The following is a 26,241-nucleotide window of genomic DNA, read 5'->3' as shown; positions in this document are numbered from 1 at the left end:
AATTTAGGATCTTTCAAAAAACAAAAAGTTGCACTTATGATTTGTATTACTAAATCATTAAAGATGGTCCCAGAGCAGCTGTTAGATTACATATGAGTCACCAATTTGATTTCAAACTAATAATAATAAGACAAAGACCCCATGTGATCCCACAGAGCAGCAGAGTAATCAGATCTCTTATGCAACCACTGCTTAAACTAATGTTACTTTTGCCACGTAGTCAAAATAAGTAAGACACCAAAGTCATTATTTCAACCCAGATTAGGATCACAGGATCAGGTCCAGAAAGGCATTTACTCTGCTGGGCATTATCTATACTTACAATACCAAAGATGAAAACAGCAGCTTTCAAGTTAAATCCTATAGTTGTTTTGAGACAAGATCATTTCAATTCAGCTTAAGTGTTTGATAGATTATTTAGTGAAAACAGTCCCTACCTATAACTTCCTATATGCCAGGCATTTTATTTTGTTTCTGTTCTCCAAATGGGTGAAGAGCATAAAGAAAAAAAGATGTGTTTAACCACACACTTAGATTACCTAGTAGCTTGTGACGAGTATCTGTGGTAGTGTTGGAAACGGAGAATTCTGCTCTCTTAATCGGTGGTGAGAAGAGCCATGAGTATGAAAGCCCATCATTTCTGGTCTTTTTCCTCCAATCCAGAACCACAACTAAGGAACTAAGGAAGCTTGGCTCACATTTTAGATGGCAAAACTCCAAACCCATTGAAAGTTGGTCAGAACCTAAGATCAGCTACTATCTCATCCCATCTGCAACCAAATGAAGTCAGCTGCTATTGGTACCGGGACAGTCAGACCTACACATGACCCGGAACCGTCACTGCTCAGGCAGGAAGTGCATCAGAGACACCTGGCTGACGAAGCCAGCTTTGCTTCATAGAGCTTAACCCATGGCACTATTACCTACTTTTCTGTCAGGGTTCAAGGTATTGTACCTGCACGAACCTCTGGGAACAGCCCTTCCACTAACCTGGACCTTATCTGCTTCAACCTTCACTGCCTAACACACTTGATATCTTGTCACAAATGCATTTTTAAGGCTTTCTTAGAGACCTCTGCCCTCTCACCTCTTCTAGTCTCTCGGAACTGTACTTCCTTATCTTTTTCTCAAACTCCTCATGCCTTGCATTAGCCTAGTGGCTGCCACTGGACCTAGCTTAGCCATGCCAGGGTGAAACGGGAACCACTGTCACTACAACGGGGTGTGGAATTGTTGTATTGCACCATGGCCCTCCACACAACCAACCGTAATTTGAACAACATGAGACTTACAATCTAACTTCCTAGTCCCATTTTTACAATTTAACAAACATTTGTTGTATTTTTTAATTTTTCAACACAGTTGACATTCAATATTATTTTATATTAGTTTCAGGTGTATAGCATAGTGGTTAGACACATATAATTTACAAAGTGATCCCCCAATAAGTCTTGACACCATATATACTTATTACAATATTATTCACTATATTCTCTATGCTGTACTTTATATCCCTATAACTATTTTCTAATTACCAATTTATACTTCTTAATCCCATTACCTTTTCACCCAGCTCAGTGACCCTGTTTCCGCTCCCATTTAGTAACCATTAGTTTGTTCTCTGTATCTATGAGTCTGTTTCTGTTTTGTTTGCTTGTTTATTGTGTTCTCTAGATTCTACATATAAGTGAAATCATACGGTATTTGTCTTTCTCTGTCTGACTTATTTCACTTAGCATAATACACACTAGGACCATACATGTTGTCACAAATGGTAAGATTTCATTTTTTTATGACAGAGTAATATTATATTGTATATATGTACCACCACTTCTTTATCCAATCATCTATTGATGGGTACTTAGTTTGGTTCTATATCTTGACCATTGTCACTGCAATGAACATGGAGATGCATATATCTTTTCGAATTAGTGTTTTGGATTTCTTTGGATATATGCCAGAAGTGGAATTGCTGAGTCATAAGGTAATTCCATTTTTAATTTTTTGAGGAACCTCCATACTGTTTTCCCTAGTGGCTGCACCAATTTGCAATCCCACCATCAATGCTCAATGGTTCCTTTTTCTCCACATCCTCGCCAACACTTCTTGTTTGTTAATTTATTGATGATACCCATCCTGCCAGGAGTGAGGTGGTATCTCATTGTGGTTTTAATTTGTATTCCTCTGATGATTAGTGAGTTTGAACATCTTTTCATATGTCTGTTGGCCATCTGTATGACCTCTTTAGAGAAATGTCTGTTCAGGTCCTCTGCCCATTTTTTTTTTTTTTACTTAGATTGTTTGCTTTTTTGGTGTTGAGTTGTATGAGTTCTTTTATAAGCTTTGAATATTAACCCCTTATCAGATGTATCATTGGCGAATATCTTCTCCCATTCAGATTATCGTTTCGTTTTGTTGATTATTTCTTTTGCTATTTAAAGACTTTTTAGTTTGTTTCTTTTTTTCTTATTTTTTTGTCCCCCTTTGCCTGAGGAGATACATCAGAAAAAAATATTAATAAGAGCAATGTCAGAGAAGTTACTGACTATGCTTTCTTCTAGGAGTTTTATGGTTTCAGGTTTTACATTTAAGTCTCTAATCCATTTTGAGTTTATTCTTACTTATATATAGTGTAGGAAGGTAGTCTCATTTCACGTTTCTTGCATGTGTCTGTTTAGTTTTCCCAACACCATTTTTGAATAGACTTTCTTTACCCTGTTGTATATTCTTGCCTCCTTTGTTGTAGGTTAATTGACCACATAAGTGTGGGTTTATTTCTGGACTCTCTATTCTGTTCCATTGATCTACATGTCCGCTTTTATGCCAGTACCATACTGTTTTGATTCCTATAGCCTTGTAGTATAGTTTGATATCAGGTAATCTGATGCCTCCAGCTTTGTTCTTCTTTCTCAAGATTGTTGTGGCTGCTCAGGGTCTTTCGTGGTTCCATATAAATTTTAGGATTATTCTACTTCTGTGAAAAATTTTAGGATTATTCTACTTCTGTGAAAAATTTTAGGATTATTCTACTTCTGTGAAAATTGGTATTTTGATAGGGATTGCATTGAATCTATAGATTGCTTTGGGTAGTGGACATTTCAATGATGTTAATTCTTCTTATTCATGAGCACTTATTTATTTGTATCTTCTTCAATTTCTTTCTTCAATGTCTTATAATTTTCTGGATCCAGGTCTTTAACCTCCTTGGTTAAATTTATTCCTAGTTTTCTGTTTATTTTTGTTTTTGTTTTTGTTTTTTGTTTTGATGTAGTTGTAAATAGGATTGTTTTCTTAATTTCTCTTTCTGATAGTTCATTATTGATATATAAAAATGCAACTGATTCCTGAATATTAATTTTGTATCTTGCTACTTTAATGAATGTATTTACCAGTTCTAATAGGTTTTTTTTTCTTTCTTTCTTTTTGGGTGGTCTCTTAGGGTTCTCTATATAGTATCATGTCGTGTGAAAATAATGACAATTTTACTTCTTCCTTTCCAATTTAGATGACTTTTATTTCTTTTTCTTGTCTGATTGCTATAATTATGACTTCCTAACAAACATTTGTTAAAGACCAACTCTCTGCTAGGTTTCTGTGAAATTTCTACCTATACCTAACTCCCCAAATCCACAAAACTCCCCACTTCCACACCAAAATTTTTCTTATTTCAAACTGGAGCTGAGGAAGAGTCAGTTATAAGGGAAACAGCTGACCCTTTACTCTCTGAAGCATGAACCCAAAGTTTTCTCTGACTTATGAATCAGAGCTATGATGACAACATCCTTTGAAGTTATTTTCCTCAAAATGTTATTAAGGCATTGCCTATGCTCCCCACAGGAATTGTGTGAATTAAGGCTGTTTCTGGAGTACTTCCAAGAAAGTGTAAATGCACAAACTGAATCTCTCTCCATGATGTTTACTTCCAAAGCATCTAGACCAGCATTGTTCAACAGAAACAGAATATGAGTTACACATGTAATTTTTAATTTTAGCACCATTTAACAAAGTAAAAAGGTGAAATAAATGTTGATGGCATATTTTTATTCAACTCTTTCTATTCAAAATATTATTACTTCAACTAAGCCTTTAAAACCCTGTGTGTTTTTTATACTTATATCTCTGCTCAGATGAGCAACATTTTAAGTGCTCAGAATCCACATGTCTAGTGGCTACCATATTACACAGCACAAGTCTAGGTGTTTAGTTAATGAAAATTATTCAGAACTAAGTTATAGACTTAGAATGGGTCTTTTGAATTGTTAAGCTTTTGTAATTGACTGAAACTTGTCCAATGGCCATGATATAAGATCTTACTTAAAGGTAAGCTATAGATCTGAAATGTTTTTGATTTGTCAAAGCTTACAAAATTACAAGGGATGAACTTGGTCTAGTGACTTGCTTAGATATTGTCTAAATGTGAAAGGCTTCCCATTACACATCTATCTGGGAGAATTTAATATATCACAGTTAATTGGGTAAGGATTTTGATATAGATCATTCTACCTTTTGAACTGAGCTCTCTCAAGTGCACCAAAGTGATTCCTGATGAGAATCTTTATATCAACATCAGTAAACAAGTTAACAAGGCTATTCAAGTTACACTCCATACTTTGCATATCTTGTGGTATGTCTGGTGGTATTATGACCTTGGCAAAGGTCAGAGACACAGACATGGAGCCTGGAGGACTGGTCTACAATCTCATGATAATTAACTTTACAGTCATAAAGTTTCTGACCCTGAAAAGAGAAGCCTCCCTCCATTGAGAAAGAAATCTAGTCTCTTCCTGTGTGAGAATGTTTTGCTTCATGTAAACAAACTAAAGAGTTGAAAAATGAAGTGCCAAAATGCCTTCTTCAGAGTAAACAACCAAACCAGTTAGGATATGATTTTCCTGGAATGTGCTGTGAATTCCAAAGGCAGGCAAACACTTGTCAAAGAACAGGCTGTCCTTCTGATGGACACAGCTTGAACACTGAGCTGGATACATACATGCATTGATTCCACGAATCCAGAGCTGTGCTCACATTTTTTGTTTTTATAATATATATATTGACATATTTTCTGAATCTTAATTAAGAAAAAATTAAGGCATAGCAAGTATGTTTCACAAAACAACTTGGTTCTGAATACCATTAGAAGCAACGTTATTTAGTAGCTTCATTGAATGTTACAATCACTTTTTAGTATCTCTGATACCTGTCTTGCTTTTTGTTTTTCCTTTCAAACAACAAAGAATCAATATATAGATTAAAGAAAGAAAACTTTCCCAGACTACTTGAGTATTTTAGCACAATTGCCGTCCTAAACTTGGTTGATTAAACTACTAAACATCTAGCCAGCTAGGAATGCATCCCCTGCTCCTGATGTTTCTAACTGAAAAGACCTCCCATTGTTATCCTTTGAGCTTCCTAAAGGGCTGGGACTAGGGTGAGGTTAGTGAGGCACTCAACTTGGGTACAGCATTTAAGGAGTTGCCAAAAAACTCAATAATAAAGAAAAATGATATTTTATTGCAATATTTTAAAAATCAAAATGAATGGAAAATAAAAAAGCCTATGATGAACAAAACATCAACATTTTATATAAAGATAGCACCTGACCCTGTTTGAGCACAACTCGGCCTCGCTTGCTTCACCCTAGTTCTGGCCTTGTTCAGCCTCCTGCCATGGGAGGAGGAATGAGTGTTTGTGTGGTTAGTTTGAAAGAAGAAACTGAGTGTGCTCTTCCTTCAAAGCCCACCCCGCTCTCTGTGCTGTATTACTGACGTGGCCCCATGAGGGGAAGCCTGCAGTTGGCTTGAGCTGCCAGGGATTCTGAAGTATTAACAAACCCACCTCACTGACAGACTGGGCATCAGGTCTCTTAGCAGCAGCCTTGGTGATAAGGATGATATTTTGCTCTCCAACTGCCTGACTCTTGTTGGGGGTTGTGTCTCTCAATGAACAGATTCTGAACTCAGGCAGGGGAAAGGGAGTGGGTGGTACTGATTCCTCTAACATCCAAACACAGAATATTGGGACTCCTGCACAGCCCTTTCCTGGCCATAAAGACAAACAGTCTTATGTTACACAGATGGTGTGCATCAGTCATTCTTTCTTATTTGTTCTTACGATGATTGCGGTAGGGTCATTCAAATGTATTATCTTAAATTCACCTGAAACAAACTAAAAATGGCATTTAACACATTTTCTGCCCTTTTGGGTTTGCTTCTGCTTCATTCTGAAGATGGTACTTGAAAGCGGTATCAGGCACATTTTAGTTAGGCCATAAATAGTCTCAGGCCTAGCTCTCAAAAGCTTTCCAGAGAGTCTATCACCACCATTTGTTGACTTCCAGAACAAAACATGATATGAATTGCATCAGACTCTATCTTCAATTGTCTTAAGGTCTGAGATAGGCCAAGAAATATACAAAATGCAGTAAAGTACATAAAAATAGAATAAGCATTGAATAATTAGTTAAGGGCACAGAAATAGTTTATTAAAGAGAATTAATTCCACTGCTACACTTACTGTATTGAATTATTATGGCCGGGGGCCAGCTGAGTGGCTCAGTTGGTGAAGAGCTTGCCCAAGAGTGCGAGCTCTGAGCAACATGGTCATCGGTTCGATTCCCACATGGGCCAGTGACGCTGCGCCCCCGAGCTGAGCTGCCGCTGAGCTGCCAACAGGTGGCAGGATGGCTCAGCTAGTGAGAGCATGTGTTCCTAACAACAAGGCTGCACGTTTGAATGGTGGGCTATACCCACCCGCAACTAAGACTGAACTCAGCACCTTGAGCTGAGCTGCTGCCTGGGTGGCTCAGGGGATAGAGCATGCGCTCTTATCAACGAGTCTGCTGGTGCGACTCCTGCATGGGATGGTCACTATGCCCACCCACAACTAATTGAACACAGCACCTTGAGCTGAGTGATGTGACTGAACTTGGAGCTGAGCTTGCTGCACCCTCCACAACTGAGATTGAAGGACAACAACTTGGTTGCTCCCCTTCCCCATTTCCCAACACTGTTCCTCTCCCCCAATTCCCCAACACTGTTCCCTTCCCTCAATTCCCCAATTTAAAATAAATAAATAAATAAATAATAAAATGATTCTTATTTTAAAAAAGTATTATGGTGAAAGGTAGAAATAAGAGATCATAATAGTGGTGTTCCCAGATAAGAGGTTCATAGTACAACAAAGAAAATAAAATATACTTAAAATCATAGATTATATTTCTGAGAATTTTGAGACCAAGAGAGAGGAGGAAAGGGGCAAAGCTGGAGTACAATTTACAGAGAAGAGTGACAGTGACCTGTGGCCAGGTAGGTGGAGGGTAGGAAGCTGCTATCAGAAAACATGTGACAAGCTGTAGAAACTACTGATAACGAAGAATATAGATAGCTTCATTCACCCATCGTCAGCCACCTGCTTTCACATGAACCCTCCAACCTTTACACATAAAAAAATTCTTTATCATCTCTTTGCTAATTCCTGAAATTTCTTCATCTGGGAATAAATGTCATTATTGCAAGTTGAATTAAAATCATTAATTCAAATAAATATTGAGATCAGAAATGGAACTCAATTACACTGAAATGTAATTGGCCAATCAATCATTAAATTCTCATTCTAATGAGGCAAAGACTGAAATGTTAAGATGAAGACACAACATGTGTTTTATATTTACATGAATATCCTCAGTGCCTAGCGCAGTACCAGGAATTAACATGTGTTTAATAAATATTTTTTGAATGAACGAATGAATGAACATAGGGCAAGAAAGAGAGAGCTGAAAGAGAGTGAAAGAGAAATAAGAAAGCAAATGCATGCACACACGTATGAGAGAGAGAACGGCCAACCTAGCAGGCACTGTGATAGATGCTTTGTCTATGTTTTCTTATTCAGTTTTCATATCATATATGTTGACAATTAAAGACTGTGTTTACCTACCAGCAGCAGAAAATCTAACAAACAATAAATTAAACAAATAGATTCTTTTTTATTGCATAACAATGTACATGGAGGTAGGTGGATATTAGTGTTGATTAAGTGGCTTGACAAGGTCAAAGCCATCATCTCTATGAGTCTCTTGGCCCCAACATGGCTGCTACAACTCCCTACATCAGATTCATATTTAGAAGGAAAAATGACAAAGAGAACATCAGTGTATTTTCCCCTTTCATCAGGAAAACATGCCTTCAAGAATCTTCACCAGACTTCTACTTAGAACTTATTGGTTAGAAATATGTCACCTTGTGCCCTTTTCAGCAAAAAGATTCAGGAAAATAAATTATTTTCCAGGGCAACTCGACATTCTGAATGAAATTTAGGTTTTGTTAGTAATGAAATAAGAAGGGGAAATGGATTTGGGCTAGGAAACTGTATTAATTATTTACTGCTACTACTATAACAAATTACCACAAATGCAGCAGCTCGGAACAACATACATTTAATTTATCTCCATTTCCACAGGTCAGAAGCTTGGGTATAGCTTAGCTGGGTTTTCTGTTCAGCGTCTCACAGAGTATTGGATGGGCCACATTCCTTTCTGTAGCTTAGGGCCTATTCTAAGCTCCGTGGTGGTTATCAGAGTTCACTTACTTGCTGCTTTATCACTGAGGCATGGTTCTAAGCTGCCCACAGTGCCCAGCATGTGACCCTCTCCATACTTTTCACATTGTAGAAGCTTGCTCCTCCAAGGTCAGTAGGAGAATCTCAATCTCTCTCTCTCCTCTCTCTCTCTCTCTCTCTCTCTCTCTCTCTCTCTCTCTCTCTCTCTCTCTCTCTCTTTCTCTAGTCTGCAATGTAATCATCACCTTTACCCATCACCTTTGCCACATTCTGTTGGCTAAAAGCAAGTCATACTCAAGGAAAGGGATTCATACAAGGGCATGGGTCATTAGGCATCACCTTAATGTACGTCTGCCACAGCAAGTGGCCATGTTACAGGGAAACCAAAAGGGGATTCAGTGAAGCTTATAAGCCCAATCGGGTAATAGAGAAAGTAAAGAAGCAATTCTAGGGTTAAACCCAGCTCTGCCTCAGGACTCCACAGATGTCCCAGTAGGACAACATTTTCTAAAATATCTCCTGTAGAACCCACTTCTGCAAGATCACATTTCATGTATCAGGGAGGGAGGGGTTTGGTGTTCAAATAGGTTTAGAGAATGCTGAATAACTAAAGTTAAACAGGTTTTTTAAATAACTCTAGCATTTTATTACAAATTTCATATAAAAGACAGGGATTGCAGCCTTCCCAAATTCATCTAATGGTGGAACATTTTGCGCATAAAACAATGAGAATAAAGCTAACAATTGCTGAGTACACTGTATGCTACAGGCAGTATTCTAAACAGTCATGAGCCAGTAATGCAGGAAGGGCCTCTGGGAGTGTGTGTGTATGCTTTTATATGTGTGATTTGGGAGCAAAATATGGGTGATGCAGCTTTTCCTTATTTCCTCCTCTTTCACACTTCCAATTTCGCATCAATGCCTGCAGCAAAGGAATCCAGAAGATACAGAGCAAGTTTAAGAGAGGATAAAAAATGGTCAGGTTGAAGATGAGAGGGAGCACACTATCCCATGAATCTTCAGATGCATGTACTATCACTTAACCAACTACTAAATGGCTCAGATCCAGATCTCCTCAATTCCAGGTCTAGGGCTTTCCCACTTATGATGTAACATTGAGTGCTCAAGAAAATGAATGGCTGATTTACTAATTATACATTCTGTAGCAATATTCATATCTGAAAGTTTATCTGACAGTCAATGGGGTAGGTAGATAAGAAACTGCAGCTTTATGGTATTCATCCTGCAGTACCAAAATCACATTATTTTTCTCATTTTGTTACAATCTCTGCCTTTCTTCCTGACTTCCTGTGGCTGGTTATCCATTCTGTGAGATGTGCTTTCTTAAAAGAAGGATCAAGGATGTTGTTAGCTGGCAGCCAGGAAGTGGGTGTCACTCTCCATCAAAGGTCAGCGCAGAGCTGCAGCCAGCACCATGGGAAGGGGTTCCTTAGCAAGGAAACAGACCATGCATTTCTTCAAGGTCATGTGACAACCAAGAAGTTTCCAGAACTGGACAAGAGTAAATATTCCAGGAATGACTTTGTGGTTGATTGTACCATTCCCACAAAGTCCGAAGGGAATTTTTAAGGCAACTACCCAAACTCTACGTCAAAATTGTTAATCTAATCCCTTGTTTCTGCATTTCTACATTAGGACCACTGTCAAAATGAAAACATAATTGGGCAGTTAGGAGAACTGCAAATGGAATCAACTGAGATCCATTCATGAATAAAAATCCAGAAACCTTCCTGAATAAAACTTATGACTTAATAGAACCCATATAATTTTTTTTAAAAAACAAGGGAATTTTCAGAAAACCTCAAGAGAAATATTTCATTAGACCTGAGAAGTTTTGATAACAGTTATAAGGCCTAATCTGGCCTCCTTTTATGATTATTTGCTTAAAAATCACCTTGCTCTAGATCATATTTTCTTTAGTGACTGCTTTCGTTTTGCACTGGACTGTTTGCCTTTTTACAGCTAACGGAAGGAATTCTCCTGCATGAAATGGTACAAGCAAAGGTCAGATATCTGGGGCCAGAGTGTCAGCAGAAGCCCATGTTCTGCACTGTGAGTGGTAAATCACCACTAGTCAGAGAGGGAGGGAGGGAGGGAGGGAGGGAGAGAGGGAGAGAGGGAGAGAGGGAGAGAGAGAGAGAGAGAGAGAGAATTGTTTTTTTGTTTTCCTGCAGGACTATGATTGTGCTTTTCACATGTCTATTTCCACTTAAGAAGAAAGCAATACAAGAAAAGTTAACATTTTCCCAACACACCAGATTGCCCTTCCGTCTCTCTATTTTAAAAGTAAAAAGGCTTTTTCTTTAACTGATTAATTCCTGAGCCTCTGCTATGTCTTCTTTCTCACTATGAAAAAGTATTTCTTTGCAATGTGTGTTTCTATATTTTGAGGCCTAGTCAGTATTCCAAACTTCAGCTTTCCTGCTTTCCTTTACCACCCGATAATGAGAATTATTCTTGAATATCGTTATGGGTTAATTACAGCCAGGGAACAATATTCTACTCAAGATCAGGGTAGGTTAATTCCAGTTGGCATAAAGGTTAGAGATTGGATTTGAAATGTTACTGTAATAAACCATGAAACAACCAGGAAAAGCCACAGGGTTTTTGTTGATGTTGTTTATAAGTAATGATATATCATGTTTGTTTGTTAACTCAAGCCATACTCCACGCAAAAGCTGGACAATCAAACAGCAGTGAGTCCTGGAAAGGACAGCATTAATAGTACGATAGAGACACTAATAGAAAATTAAAATAAAATATATGGTGTATTCCTTTAGACCAGGGGTCATCAAATTTTTCCTGTTAAAAGCCAGATAATAAATACTTTTGGCTTTGTGGACCACATACACTTTCTGTAATATTTACCCTTTGTTTGTTTTTCTTACAACACTTTAAAATGTAAAAGCCATTTTTTAACTGGACTGTACACAAATGAGCCACATGCCAGATTTGGCCCATAAACTGTCATTCAGCAACCCCTGCTTTAGACAGTGTATGCACAGCCACTTAAATCAACCCTTTCTTTTTTTATATAAATTCATAAATCAAGATTCTTAGCTGTTCAAAAATAAGTTGGTAAGGTAATCATTCAAATGTGATAAAGTCTTTGTATTGATAAAATATAATCCAAGGTTATGTTAAAGGGGCTGACTTTTTGTCAGTTCTTATTTTCTTCCCTCATCTCAAAAAAACAAAAACAAATAAAGTTAAGAAAATTATTGTAGTGTTGAATTAAAATTGCATAGCATTAAAAATACAAATTTTTTCCATATCTATTTACCTAAAATCAATGAAATATATAGTAAAAAGCAACGGCTGCCTAATATAGCCTTAGATGGCTAATTATATATTTACCATAAATGCCAGGATAATGTTAATTCTTGGTATGATTATCCAGAAAGGAAGAGAAAGAGGAAAAATGAAAAAAATATAAACTATTTTAACTGCTAAATTAACAAACATAAAGAGCAGTAATTGAAAACAATTCAGCTGAATTAGTTAGCTTTTAAAAGGCACAACTGAAGGCAAAAAAAAAATATCTATTTTTCTTTAGAAAAGGTAATCAAAGACTATTTACTTCCTTAAGATGAGTCTCATAAAAGCCCAATAAAATTAATATTAGTCCTGCCTGGTGGGGTGGAGGTGCTGCTGATCATAAGAATATAGAGCTTTCTCTATAATTTCCTCACATTACCTTAATGTCAAGAAAGAATACTTTTACATTAGACATTTTACATTATACCCACCTCAAACACCAAATTCTTTTGAAGTCCTTACGTGAATTTTAAATTATACCTTATAATTTATCCACACTACTTTTATTTTAGGAAATTGGTGATTGGCTAAATTGCTACGGGCACCACTAAAATTCCTGACATATACCTGTGTCTACCTTGTAGTTTCATCTGCTCCTCCTGACACCACAGACACACACGCACCTTTGGAGTCACATCTTTCCCATATTGACTTTCAGAGAGCTGACAGAAAATGACTGAGGAAATTCCTGTACCAAAAAAAAGGGGGGAAAAATCCCTCTGCCACCCACAGTGACTGAGTCTCCCTGTAGGGACTCCCAGCTCTGACCTGAGGCTTCTTGATGGACAAAAGGGAGGACAAAATCCAGACCATAGGGAAACAGGGCGAATATTTTATGTGATTACATGTAGCTTTCTGAAGTGGGCTAGAATCAAGATTTGTATAAATCAGAGGATATTTAAAATGTACCAGCCTACAGCAACTTAAAGGAAACCAGAAATCTTTGGGCAAAAATTATTCTTTAACATAAATTTTCATCTATCCATTTTGCTTAAAATACTAAATTCCCTATATAAGATTATACTATAGCAATGGGGGAATACTATATTATCTCCATTTTACAGCTGAGAAAACTGAGCCCCCAAAAGGGCAAGTGAGTAAGTCACCCAGGACTAATATGTAGTTGAGACCAGCTTGCACCCGAGCCAACTCTACAGCCTGCTTTAACCCTGTGCTTTTGATATGTTATTCTGACAGAGAACTACATTAAAATCAAAATACTTCTTAGTATTTTAGTAAGCTCTTACCGATATATCGTTTTACGCTAAAATTCACAACACTGCTATTTAATAACCCCATCACTGATCACTATTATAATACCAACTGAAAGATTATATTATAAAGAGGAAAGGAAATGAATAATTCTAACTATAGCTTCCTATGGATCCTTTGTACCTGGTAGAGTCCAAACCATTCACTCCATTAGATTGTACTTAACAGCAAATTGTTTGGGGCCCGCATAGCCCCGAGGGATCTCACCAGCGACCCTCTGGGTTTCCATTTGTAAATGTGCACCTGCTCCCTCTCATTAATATGCAAACATGCAGCCATTTCAACTTATTCCCAAAACCAGGCCTTGACATGAAGCCATCCTTTTTCTCAAGGTGTTTATTTGAGCAGCCATTACGTGGACTCTGAAACGTCCTCTAGCAACTTAGACATCTATGAAATAGAAATACTTCATAGCCCTGACTGCAGAAACAAAAGGATAAATTTGCCTGGTAAAGTGGCAGTATAACCGTGAATGCCCACAATCTGCCATTGAAACCCCCATCTCACCATGAGGCCTTGCTCTGGGCATACACTGCCACGAATACTAAAGCATATGACTGGCCTGGACTCTAGCTGAAGAAAATGCCTGGCTAATAGGTTTCATTCAGTCCTAATTGTTTTCCTTATATTTCACTTAGGTTGACTTTGTTGGAGGAACCCTCAACTAGCCCAGCCGTCCTTTCTTGCCTTGCTGCATAAAGCATGATGAAGTTAACGCATTGCCCCATTATGATCTTCCAGCTTCCCTTAACAAAAAATTCACTCCACAGCCACCAGGATGTGGCAAAAAGGCAATTTGAACTTCCTGCATCTTCCTGCTTTTGCTATGTGACCTTTCCTGTCAAAAGTTCAGGGCAGGTCAGGGATAAAGCTCTGACTCCGGCATGTATCGTTTCTGGTATGTTGATACCAGGCACGTAAGCAAGCTTTGAACAAGAGGATGTGTGATTGTTAGACTTTGCGGAAAATATTTCTATTGACCCTTTTTAGGAGTGTGAAAAAAATCTCTCTGGCCTCTGGGAAACTCTGTCAATCTTTAAGTGTTTATTCTCCTTGATATAGTTATGAAAAGCAATAGTAAAGTGTCTAATTCTTCAGCTTCAAAGAATAATACACACAAGCATATAACACAGTTTGCAACTTGTTTATTATTAAAAAGTAATGGTGTAGAATTGGGACAACTGTCCACATAGTTGAAGCAGAAGACTCTTATGCACAATTTTTTACATTTATCAAAAGATGATGTTCTGGTGTTGGCCAGATTTGATGGCTGAACTGCTTCCAATTCAATGTTTCACTTTATATCAAACCAGGAGAAATTTCCATTCCAACCCTATAATCACCACCCTAACATCATCCCTTGAACACATCCCTTTAACTCCATATTTTTAACATCATTTCACTTCGGTCTTACAGAGTGTTCACATAAAGTCGTACTTTTGAATGTCACACTAGACAAACCACAAAGTTGTCGATATGGAAAGGCAGCTCAGACAAGTGCATAACAGGGATCCAAAGACAAGAGATTTTTAAAATCAAGCTTTTGGTCAAGTTATTTACTTCCTACTGGTAAATTGCACCCATTATAAAACAGATACATCGTGACCGTGTTGTGAGGATTAATGAAATCACATTGGCTAAGTGCTCTAAACCCTTTGGAGATGGAGTCCATCATTTTACCACCTGGGTGCATGATTTTAAAAAATCCAGTTTTCTTTGATGTACAATGTATAGAGTCGGCAACAGCCAGCAGCCTTATTAATCTTTCTTTTTTCTCTTTGGTAGCTAATGTTAGAGGAGAGAGTGTTGTGAACCAAGGCTAAAAGCGGAGTAAAGGTAGATAACTAAACAGGCAAATTAGAGATCAATTCCAATAATGTTTACCCAATATGTTAACCTTATGCCAAATTTACCTGTCAGCCTATACGATAGATCAGAGTGAGCTACAAGTTAAGGGTAATACCAAATCGGATTCAAATTCTAGTTCTATTGGATGGATATCTTTCTTCAAATTTCAATGTCTGCATCTATAAAATGCAACTGCAAGCTTCCTTCTAATAATTATAATCTAAGTACTTCAGACCCACACTCCTATTGAGAATAAGCAAAACAGCTAAACAAAATATTTATAACAATAACAATAATTTCTTATTAAAAACATCAAAGAGGAATTACTCTACCAAAATCTAAACAATGAGATTCCAGAGAAGTAAGCCCAGAGCTCAAAACCACTTCTGTTCTGCAGTCATCTGCTGATCTAGATAAAATAAAATAGTAGCAAAACAGAGCTGAGCTTTTGGCAGTGACTGAGGCTAGAGAGTGAGAAGGTAAAGCCCAAAGTCTACCAAAGCTGGGGACTCTGGTAAACCATCCTCAGTCCAACCTGGAACCCCATGCCCTCAGGGTGAGGGGGCCCAGAGGTGACCCAGGCTCCCCACAGAACTGCAGTGCTCTGAGTATCCCAGACAACCCTCAGCCCTTGGGCTGGGATCAAAAGGTCCTCTAAGGCCCCTGGGAGCACTTCATGTCTGGGCCAATGGTGGCACAGTAAATGTGCATTCATAACACAAACTTTTATACTGAATGTACCCTTTCACATGTGTTATATTTCATTTATAAAAGGCTTGTTAATACAATGATTCTAGTCTTTCAAGCTTATAGTTGAAATTTGAGGCTACTGCTGACATCATGGATTCAGCGTAATGCTCAGTTATTCTCATACATTAGCCTTGCTGTCCTTTCTCTTCCCTTTGTTTCTTTCTGTTTTATATATTTTCTTCTTCCCTTTGCCCTCCTCTCCCTTCAACACTTAGGTTCAACCTCCTCTCTCAGTCCCATTTCCCTAACAGCCTTCCCATTCACTGCTTCACCGTAGTATGAATACGCTCAAGTTTAGTCACGTCATATGGGAAATAGTATAAAGACGGGGCAAAGTGATGTCATAACAACATCATGGCTACTTCAGGACATGTGGTCTAATTTTTTTTCCTAAAATAGTAAATTTGATGAGATTGTTATTTTATAATATTTATGATTCCATCTAGATTTAATACCTCCATTACTAGAGGTTGAGTAGATGATACGTGATCAATATTAGCCAGATGCTGGAGAAAGTAGAAAAGAAGTACCAGAATGACTCTTGCCCCTCAAGGGGTGCACTTCAACTGGAGCTGAAGAAAATAAATATAAATGTATCAAGCAATAGAGAAACAATAGGAATTTAGAGAAGACTGTGTGAGGAAAGTTAGACTTTTAACTGGTAACTAAGGGCGAAGGGCACTAGTAGTGCTAATGAAAGAAGAAGGATGATGCTGCCCAGAAGAGTGAAAAATCTAACACAAAGGACAGGGGTGGAGAAAGTGCTGGCTGGGAAATAACAGTGAGTCCATGAATTGAGTGCCCACTGTGTGCTGTGTCTTCTATATGTCTTACAGGTGTCATCCCATTTTAGACACCTCTAAAAGCCTTATCAAGGGAGCATTAGAATGATTTTATGAGCCTGAAAATGGCCATACCACAGAGCCTGTAAGTATTGCAGCTTGAATTTGAAGCCAGGTCAGTAGGACATCAAACCCTATGCTCTTAATAGCTATGCCAGAACACATGTTGTGGGACATTTTATGGAAGGTCGGTCAGGAAGACAAATAGGTGTCATAGGCAATAGGCAAATGGGGGCCAACTATATGGGTTCATGAGGAAGAAGTGAAATGCTAAAAGCAGTTTTTAGAACAATCTCTCTGCTCTTGACATGGGAGAACAAATAGAGCTTGGTTATGACCAACTCAGTTCGACTAAATAGAAGATTGTGCACTGTGGGCTATTTGCAGGGTTTGATGCATGCTGGTCTTGGACTAAGAAGGTGGGTGTGAGGTCAGAGAGCAATAGGTGGCTCTAAAAACCAGTTAAAGGAAGACAAGGACATGATGATATTTGCTAGACAGAGGAAGGAGGAATAAAAGTCAAAGAAAATCTCAGAGGCGTTGCAAAAAAATGTAACATTGACAGGCAGACAATAAACAGGGGAAGCAACCTCTATGAAAAGAATGGGAATTCAGGTTTTAATGTGTCCAGTTTGGAACAATGGCAGAACATCGGAGGGCAGGTTTATCATATGCGCTGAAAAACCCTTAGATAAAAGACCACACAGTGGGTCAGCCAAGTGGCGCATTGCTTAAGAGTTGGCTTGTGATGCCAGCTCTGAGCAGCAGGGCCCCGGTTCGGATCCCACATTAGGGCCAGTGACGCTGCGCCCTCTACAGCTAAGATGGTGAACAATAGCTCGACCTGAAACTGGGCTGCCATGAGTCGCTGGCAACAGCGTAGGCTGCAGTGGGGCTGGCCAGCAGCTGGTGTGCACTATTGTGAGCTGCCATGAGCGGCCTTGAGTGGCTATCCAATGGCCAGCGAACAACTGCCTCAGCTGGGAAGAGTGCAATGATAATACCAACATGGCCAATGAGTGCAATGATAATACTAACATGGGCCAATGAAGCGATGTCCTCCACAACTAGACAGAAGAACCAAAGGACAGCAACATGTCTGCTCCCCTTCCCCAATTCCCCAATAAAATCTTAAAAAAAAAAAGCCACACAGTAAGATGCCTGTAAAGCAACAGAACATGTGAAGCCCAGGGTGTCAGTAAGTACCTGTTTTTATTTTGTAAAGACACAGATGCTTCTTATAGAAAAGATATGGCATAAGTACAAAATGATAAATAATGAGAAAATTGCCTCCAGCTGCCACTTTGCCTAAACTCTTCATTTTGTACCTTACTCTCAGTAGACACTAACTGCTAGGCATGCATGTCATAATACTACCTCCGCTTCTTAATGTCTGCCCGTGTTTGTTTGTTTAGATGTGTCTCTGTCTTTAATCCTACCCTGCTTTTGTGCTGTCTCAAATAATAATAATGGCTGGAATCTGTCTATTCTGGCCATACAGCACTGATTGCTGTGATATACCCTCTATACCATGCTATTTCATGGTAACCATGAGATTAAACTCAATTATATTAAAGATTAAATTCTGTAAAGTCAGCCTTTTGAATGAAACTGACCTCACAATTCTCTTGGCATGGCCTATGTTACATTACTTTAGGGAAAGGCTGAGCTACTGTTATTTTAAAACTCAAAACCCGGGGTCTCAACAACATAGAATTTTATTTTTCACTCATATCATACTTAAAAGGGAGAAGTTAAAGCCTGGCAGGACGGTTCTGACATGCTCAACTCATGCTCAACTTAGTCTCTATCTTAGAGGCTAACCTGGCTATGCCAGTCATTGGAGAGGGAAAGAAGAGATTGGAGGACAGTCAGCTTCTTTCTTTTTTTTTTTTTTTAAAGAATTGACACAGAATGTGCACACATCACTTTTGCTCACACTTTATTGGTCTAGACTTGGTCATATGACTCCGGGCTAACCCAAAGGAATCTGGAAAATATGGCGTCTATAATAATTGGGTGGTCCTGTACCAGCTAAAATGGAAGGAGAGCAAGGAGATCAGGGTTCTGTTACTAAAAACAAAACAGAATGAATTTGTGAAAAAAATTAGCTGACTCTACCACATCTGGGTTCAGATCCCCAGTCCTTACCATGCTGTTTTCTTCACTTAATAAGACCTTTCTCTCCAGCTGTACAACTAATTTTTAAAGCAGCAAATCTATTTTGTAGTACTTTTTGCAAATGTAACATATTACTATTTAAAAGAACTGAAGGGAGAGCTGCTTTGGTTAAAATTAGGAAGTCAGGAGCCAAAACAAGCATCTGAGTCTCTGAGTCTTTACAACCTCACTTCATAGGAGCCCCCTGGTTCTGAGAAATAAATGTGTGTGTGTGTGTGTGTATGTGTGTGTGTGTATGTGTGTATATATATATATATATATATATATATATATATATATATATATATAATTTATTTATTTATTTATTTATTTATTTATTTATTTATTTATTTATTTTATGGTTCCTAAGCAGTCAGATGAAACCAGTGAAAATCACTCTCTTCCACTTAAATAATGAAAGTCCTCTTCAAATCCTGATTTGCATCCATTTTGTCAGCTAAATGAATGCCCATGGAAGTGAGTGGCAAGCCATTTTCCAGTCCATCGTGAGAGAGCTTCTGACCCCGCAGAATGTCCTGTCAAGCATGAATTAATAATCACGTTGATGCAAAGGGTAAAAGGAGAGAATATTTCTATGATTTTTCCTTGCAAATCTAATTTTGACAAATGGAATAATGTTCTTTCTCATTAGCTAATAAACTGTCTAGATTGGAATTGCACTTAAAAATAGAAATGAGCTCAAATTATGCCTAAGACTGCTGGAAACTTTTCATCTTCATTTCAAGAGTAGAGGAGAGAATAAATAAAACAAATCCCAACAAAAAAAAATCAACAGAACTAAAACAATTAACAATTAAAAAATAAAAAAAATAAACTAAGAAGTTTTTGTTCTAGTCACTAATTCCATGGGCTCCATTATTGAAGTCTAAGAAAATATGGCTAACACCTGAATATGTGGGGTCGTGTCTGACTATTTCAAGTCCTCTAAACCAAAATCCAGTCTTGAAGTTCATAGTGGCTTTCTGATTTTAATCAACTAATTTTTGTGCTATTACTACTTGGAACTTATGTTTTATTTTGGATATGTTAGAAAATGGAATAAATCATTTAATTATAGAAAGTTTCAAATTATTTAACTGCTTTTTTTTTAAGACCAATGCCATAGTTGCTCATTTATTCACCTATTTCCTTATGAAAGTTCCCAGTAAGAGAATTTCTATCTTGAAATGCCCAAGTTGAGGGTACAAATCATTTATATTTCAGATTTCTGAATGTGGAAGGAAGTCATAATCAGCTACTCATTAATATCACTCCTAGGTCAAATTCAAAATGGATCACACCGGTGCATGAGAATGGAAGTTCTTTGCAGGACAATCACAATTGCCTGAATTAACAAAATATACGTGCTTTATCACAGCGTGACTTTGCCATGGCCTAAGAGCATTCATTTATAGGTTATTTATAATGTCTTTAAAGAATTCAACTAGAAAACTCAAAATATTGATGTACTTTATATTTTCAAGAGTAAAATTTCTCTGTATTTCACAAGTGGTCTCTTATTTATAAAGAAATAACTTTCAAGCTATACTAACATTTTTATTATTTCTTAGTGATTGTTTTGCTATTGAGAATTACAGAAGACTAATATTTAGGAGCCGTATTATAATAAAGCACACATTAGAGTACCTACCATTTCAAGTTTGGCTTCAGTTTTAATTATTTTAATTTACACAGAACCTCATGCCAAAACTTATCCAAAAAAAATAGGGTTTCAGATATTGATTTACATGATTTCTATCAAACAATTTTTAGATGAACAAAATACTGTTTTGCAAATCCTAGTCCCTGGAGAGTGTCATGAATAACGACTTGTATTCAGAAGAGAGACTACATGGAAACAATCCTGCCTACAAGAATGCAAGGTGTTATTTCAACAACAATTCATATTCTAGGTGCCTGATCAAACCAGCAATTAAACTATCTAAGCACTACAGAGATAAAATCAGATTAAAATCAAATTACGGCACCTGGTCAACTACTTCCCCAAATAAAATCAAGGAAAGAATTCATAATCCCTTTTTAAAGATGCCAAAAGCTTTGATTCCTCAACTAACATTTAACACATCCTCGCTGATAAAGGCCATGCCTGTTCTAGTGTGTCCTGTGGCCCTCACAGTAAGCTTCCCTTAGCCCGGGTCTTTCTTGTTTTCTTCAAGGGTGTGTATGCACATACACAGCCACTCAAATAATAAGAATCTATTCTGAAGTTAACCCCTACATGAAAGCATAGCCTGTCATTACAGTAGAATACTCTAAACTTCAAGAGGTCAGGGGCGATGTCGCTTATTCACCACAAATCACCAGTGCTTGGCACAAAGCAGGTGCTCAATAAATATTTTTGAATGCATTAGTGAATAAATAAACCAATGTCAAGATTTTCACCCTTACACTCTATAAAAACCACTTTAGTCAGAGTCACCAATCATCTCCACATTGCTAAATCTGGCCATCCGCTCTCGGTCCTCATCTTTTTTACTCATCAGCCAATTGGACAAGGTTGGTCCCTATCTGTCTCTTCTCTGAGGTCTTTATCCTTTATTACTGGTCACTCTTTTTCAGTCTTTTTCCTGGCTTTTCTTCTCCCCAAGTTCTTAACGTTAGAGAGTCTCAGGATTCCAATGATAGTGTTCTTTATCTCTGTTCTTCAATGAGCTCACCCAGTCTCATGGCTTTAAATGACATCACTAACTTCTAAATGCTTATCTGCAGCCTACACCTCATTCCTGAATTCCAGACTATCCAGTCACCTATTGACATCCCCACTTGGATAGCTAATAGGCATCTCAAACTTCACATATGCAAAACTAACTCCTGCTTTCCCCTCTATTCACCCACTAACTTCTGTCCCAAACATGCTCCATTTGCAATCATTTCCATATCAGTTGATGGCTTTTCTGGCCTTTAGATGCTCAGTGACCCACTGTTCTTATTGTCAACATGACTGGAGGTACCACCAGAATCAGAAAAACAAAACAAAACACACAAAAAAAACGGTTTCTCCCTTCCTCCTCTTTTCATTTTTTCCACCATGCTTTCCACTGGCAGATCCTATGTGGAAACCAGCTGGCAAGGGACTCTACAAATAGTAGTTTGCAAGCTTCCAGATTATGGTAGAAAAGGGAGTTTAGAAGACTGAGTATGGAGCTGACCATCAGTGGACATTATCTGTCACTGCCTCCGAACTGGGCTCCCTGCTTCCACCCTTGTCCCTAGCCTATTCTCAACACTGCACCCACAGCCATTTTTTTTAAATGCAAATCAGATCATGTCACTCCTCTACAAGAATAGAATAGAATAGAATAGAATAGAATAGAATAGAATAGAATAGAATAGAATAGAATAGAATAGAATAGAATGGAATAGAATAGATTTCACTTGCTTTTCATTTCACTGAGTAAAAGACTTAGTATTCACAGATGGCTACAAATTGTGCTCTAACTTCTGTGATCTTCCTGACTTTACATCTTCATGGTTAGTTAGCTCTGCGGCAGCTGCACTGGCCTCCTTGCTGTTCCGGGAATACACACTCCCTTTTGCCCTTGGCACTGGTTGCTCTGAAAACCTAAAACACTGTTTCCCTTAGTGGCCACCTGCCTAACTCCCTCACTGCTGAATCTTTGCTCAGTTGTTACTTTTCTAATGAGTTTTATTTTAAATTGAACGCTCTCATCCCCAGAACATCTAGTACTCCTTACTCTGATTTCTTTGTTGGTGGTTGTGTTTTTAACATAACACTGTCACCTTTTAACCCACAGGATAATTTGTATGTTTAGTTTCCCATGTTTTTTTTTTAATTCTCTCTCCCAGCACAAAACAATTAAATACAAAAACAAGAATCTTTATTTCTTCCATGACATTTCAGATGCCTACCCAGTGTTTTAAGTTATGAAAACCTCTTTCCCACATTTAACCTAATGAACATCAGGAGCAGGGCTACTGATAACCAGGCAGTTGGTTTGTATGAATGATAAACATAATAATCATAGGTAACTCTTTTATGCCTTTTGTAGTAAATAGCTTTTCAGGTGGAAAGCAGAGAATGGGTATGATAGTGAAATGGTAGAGTGGTAGCAAAGTGACAGAACCAGGTACTTAAGTAGGATCACTGTCATCTGCAAGTAAGCCAAAACCTAATCAAACTGGCTGAAGCCAACAGTTGAATTACTGACTGTATAAGTGACAAATCCAGGAATAGAAGTGGAAATGGCATGACTGGATCCTGGTACTCTAGCTGTAAAACCAGGAATCAGTCTCACTTTTCCACGTGACTTTTTCTTCCATGTTGGCTTCATTCTCAGGCAGGGTTTCCCCAGCTGTTACCAAATCCAGCCACCAAGCAGGAACAGCTTATCTCCTGCCCATTGGGGACTGTCGTGCAGAGTGGCTCTTTCCCAGTGGTTGCATCTACGTGCCCTGACTTACTCTCACTGGCCTGGATGACTCCCTGCCCTCCTTGAAACAATGGCTCCATCTTTAGTCGTCCAGGTGTGGTCATATCCTTTTCCCCTCGCCAGGGACTGGAGTGAACCCACTCAAACCAGATAAGCGTGAAGGACAAGTGGTTTCACAATGACAAGTCAAGGGCTTTTACCAAAAGAAGAAATAAGGAGTATTCGGCTGGCATTACAACTGATGTCTACTGTATTATGACATGCCTGAGATTCTAAGGAAAAGTTAACAGCATGTCTAAAGTCAAGTGATAGGAAATAAGGCTGGAAAATTAACTTGCAGTCTTATTGTGAAGAGTTTTTTTTTTGTTTGTTTTTTGTTTTTGTTTTTAATGCACTGGATGAACTCTCAGGAGACCTGAGTTCTAGTCCAAAATCTTTCCAGAACTATCTGGGTGACCTTGCCAAATAACTTAATATCTATATAAATGTGTCCTCAACTGTACAATGATGAATGACACTAAAATTATCTCTGTGTTTCCCACCAACTCTGTCAGCTAACCATTCCAATGGGGCAAATGAGGTGTTGCAGCTAGCTAACGCCTACTTACTGCAGATGTACTTATTATCATAGGAGGGAAGGAGTAAGGGAATACCCGTTCCCTTCTCCCATGCGACAGGCTAGGACACGCTTAGCACTCATAACTCGCATGGTAGAACATTCTGGCAGATGTTAAAATTAATTCCAAGCGGAGAGAACTGGGTTCTTGCCAGCACCTCCCAAACCTAGCTACGCTTCAGCATTACCTGGGAACTCATAAAAAATGGCGATTCCTGGGCCCACCGATATGGTACTGAATCGGGCTCTTGAATTTGTAGTTTTAGAATTCTCTTTATTGTTACTTCCTCCTACTCTCCAGTTTTGGATGTGGCAGTTTTCTTTTGCTCAGTATTATTTAATGCCAATAGAAATCTTATATATCTACATGCCAAAAGAAATCCTGGTATGGTAATCCACATCCAACAAAAACATACTCTGTGTTGCTTGACACTAAAATATAGAAGGGAAAAAGAAACACCACATTCACTAACATATTTGAGTGTTTTATGCAGCAGAGATAGATTTCATATGACAAGGATTATGGTTTTCATAATATATACAAGACGCATCCACTTTATTCTGCCAGTTTCAGAGAACTAGTCATAACTTTGCAATTTTCACATAACATCCAAGTCACAATAAGAATAAAGCATCCTTCACATATCTTCAGTCATTTATTTTTTTCAATACATCTCGGGAATTTTTTTTTTAAATGTGGTGATGGTAAGTAATATCAATCATATGTCATCACCTATTCCCTTTTGTGATGAATTTTTGAATAGATCACATTATATTTCATCAATTTCTTAAGTTTATGAATCACTTATCAGCATTAGTCTTATTTTTTCTTAAAATACTTTTCTTTGATTAGTTTAGCCAATATTTTAATTTTTAAAAGTCCATCCATTCAGATATGATCAGATTAGCCATTCTAAAAGCCTGAGTCCTGAGGAAATGACATCTCAATGCAGACAGGTTTACCTTAAATAGTTTTGTCATTCTGACTTCCTTCTTGTCTGTGTGAACGTGTGCTCTGGGTTTGTCAGGAAATAGTTAACTTCAGCATGATGCATGTTTCTGGGACTGCAGTAAGGCAGTTCTGAGAAAGCTGACATGAGATGTAAATGCAATATCTTCTTTCCACAAACATAAGAAAATGAACGACACACACACACACACACACNTATATATATATATATATATATATATATATATATATATATATAGTATATGAAGTGCCCTGAAAAGAGTGTAAGCGACTGATAATTTCAGACAAAGTAGGAATAATCTCGAAACATCAAATAAATTCTGACCTTTTTATAAGAAAAAAACTTGAGGTATATGAGTATGTTCATCTTTTGCACTAGAGAATAAGGTGATGTTTCATTTTTCATGGAGTGTTTTCCTTGCCAAGGCCATTTTAAAATAGAAAGAATATTTCAAGTCATTAAATTGCTCCTTAATTAATTTATCAAATATTTATTTAGCCTCTACTATGTCTAGATAGAGCACTTGGCAGTACATATGGAGCTATCTAGTATCTTCCATATAAACCAGGACTGACACTACAAGGCTTTTCAAGTAGTTTCTCTGAGTCTGTGAAGTTGCCGCAGCCCCCTAAATCGCTGGAGGGCTCATTAGCACCTCAAGGCTCCTCCTGCCCAAATGCATCTCCTCCCTGGGCCCACAACAGATGTGCACAGAGCACATTCACAGAGCACCCCACATTCTTAGAGCACCTCCTCTGTGCCTGCCACTGATCTCATTCTAATTCTGGGGACAGAGAGGCAATCAGATTCAGACCCTATCTCGAGGAGCTCCCATATTAATGAGGAAGATGGGTGTGTAAGAAATCCTAAGTGTGTGACAGAAGCTGAAATAATTGCAAGTACAGAGTTCTAGGGCACCAGGGAGGACTGCTAGCTCCTCTCCCATGATAGCAGAGGCAGAGAGAGGGCTGGGGAGCGGAGAGAAGAGAGATTATATATGCATGGCGGAGGAAAAGCCTGGCGCTAGTGCGAAGGCAAGCATGGCCTGTCTGGGGAAAGTAGCTCTGGATGGCTTGAGAAAAAGTGAATATGAGGAGGGGCGATAAAGGGGGAGGCATGTGGAGTGTGAAGGGAGGAGAAGAATGTGGTGATAAATGAGGCTGGGCCAGGTCAGAAGTGGGTTTATTTGCTTTGGAAAGTCTTTTTTGCATGTTACTTGTAAGCAAGGGTGGCACAGTTCGATCGCATTTTAGAAATATCCCTCCAGTGTTAGTGTGGGAGTGAATTAAGGTAAGGAAATTTGAAGTTAAGGAAAAGGGTTAGAAGACTATTTGTATTTTAGAGAAACACGGTAAGGGCCTATGATAGAGGAAGGCCAGTCGGAATGGGGAAGAGATGTGTTTGATACTTGAGGGGACCAATTTGAGGTAGAAGATGTAAGAGAGGGAGGAGTCATGGATGACTGGCAGTTTTCACTT

Source organism: Hipposideros armiger, unplaced genomic scaffold (genome assembly GCF_001890085.2).
Source record: "Hipposideros armiger isolate ML-2016 unplaced genomic scaffold, ASM189008v1 scaffold_101, whole genome shotgun sequence".
Taxonomy (NCBI): Eukaryota; Metazoa; Chordata; class Mammalia; order Chiroptera; family Hipposideridae; genus Hipposideros; species Hipposideros armiger.
This window is presented reverse-complemented; position numbering follows the sequence as displayed.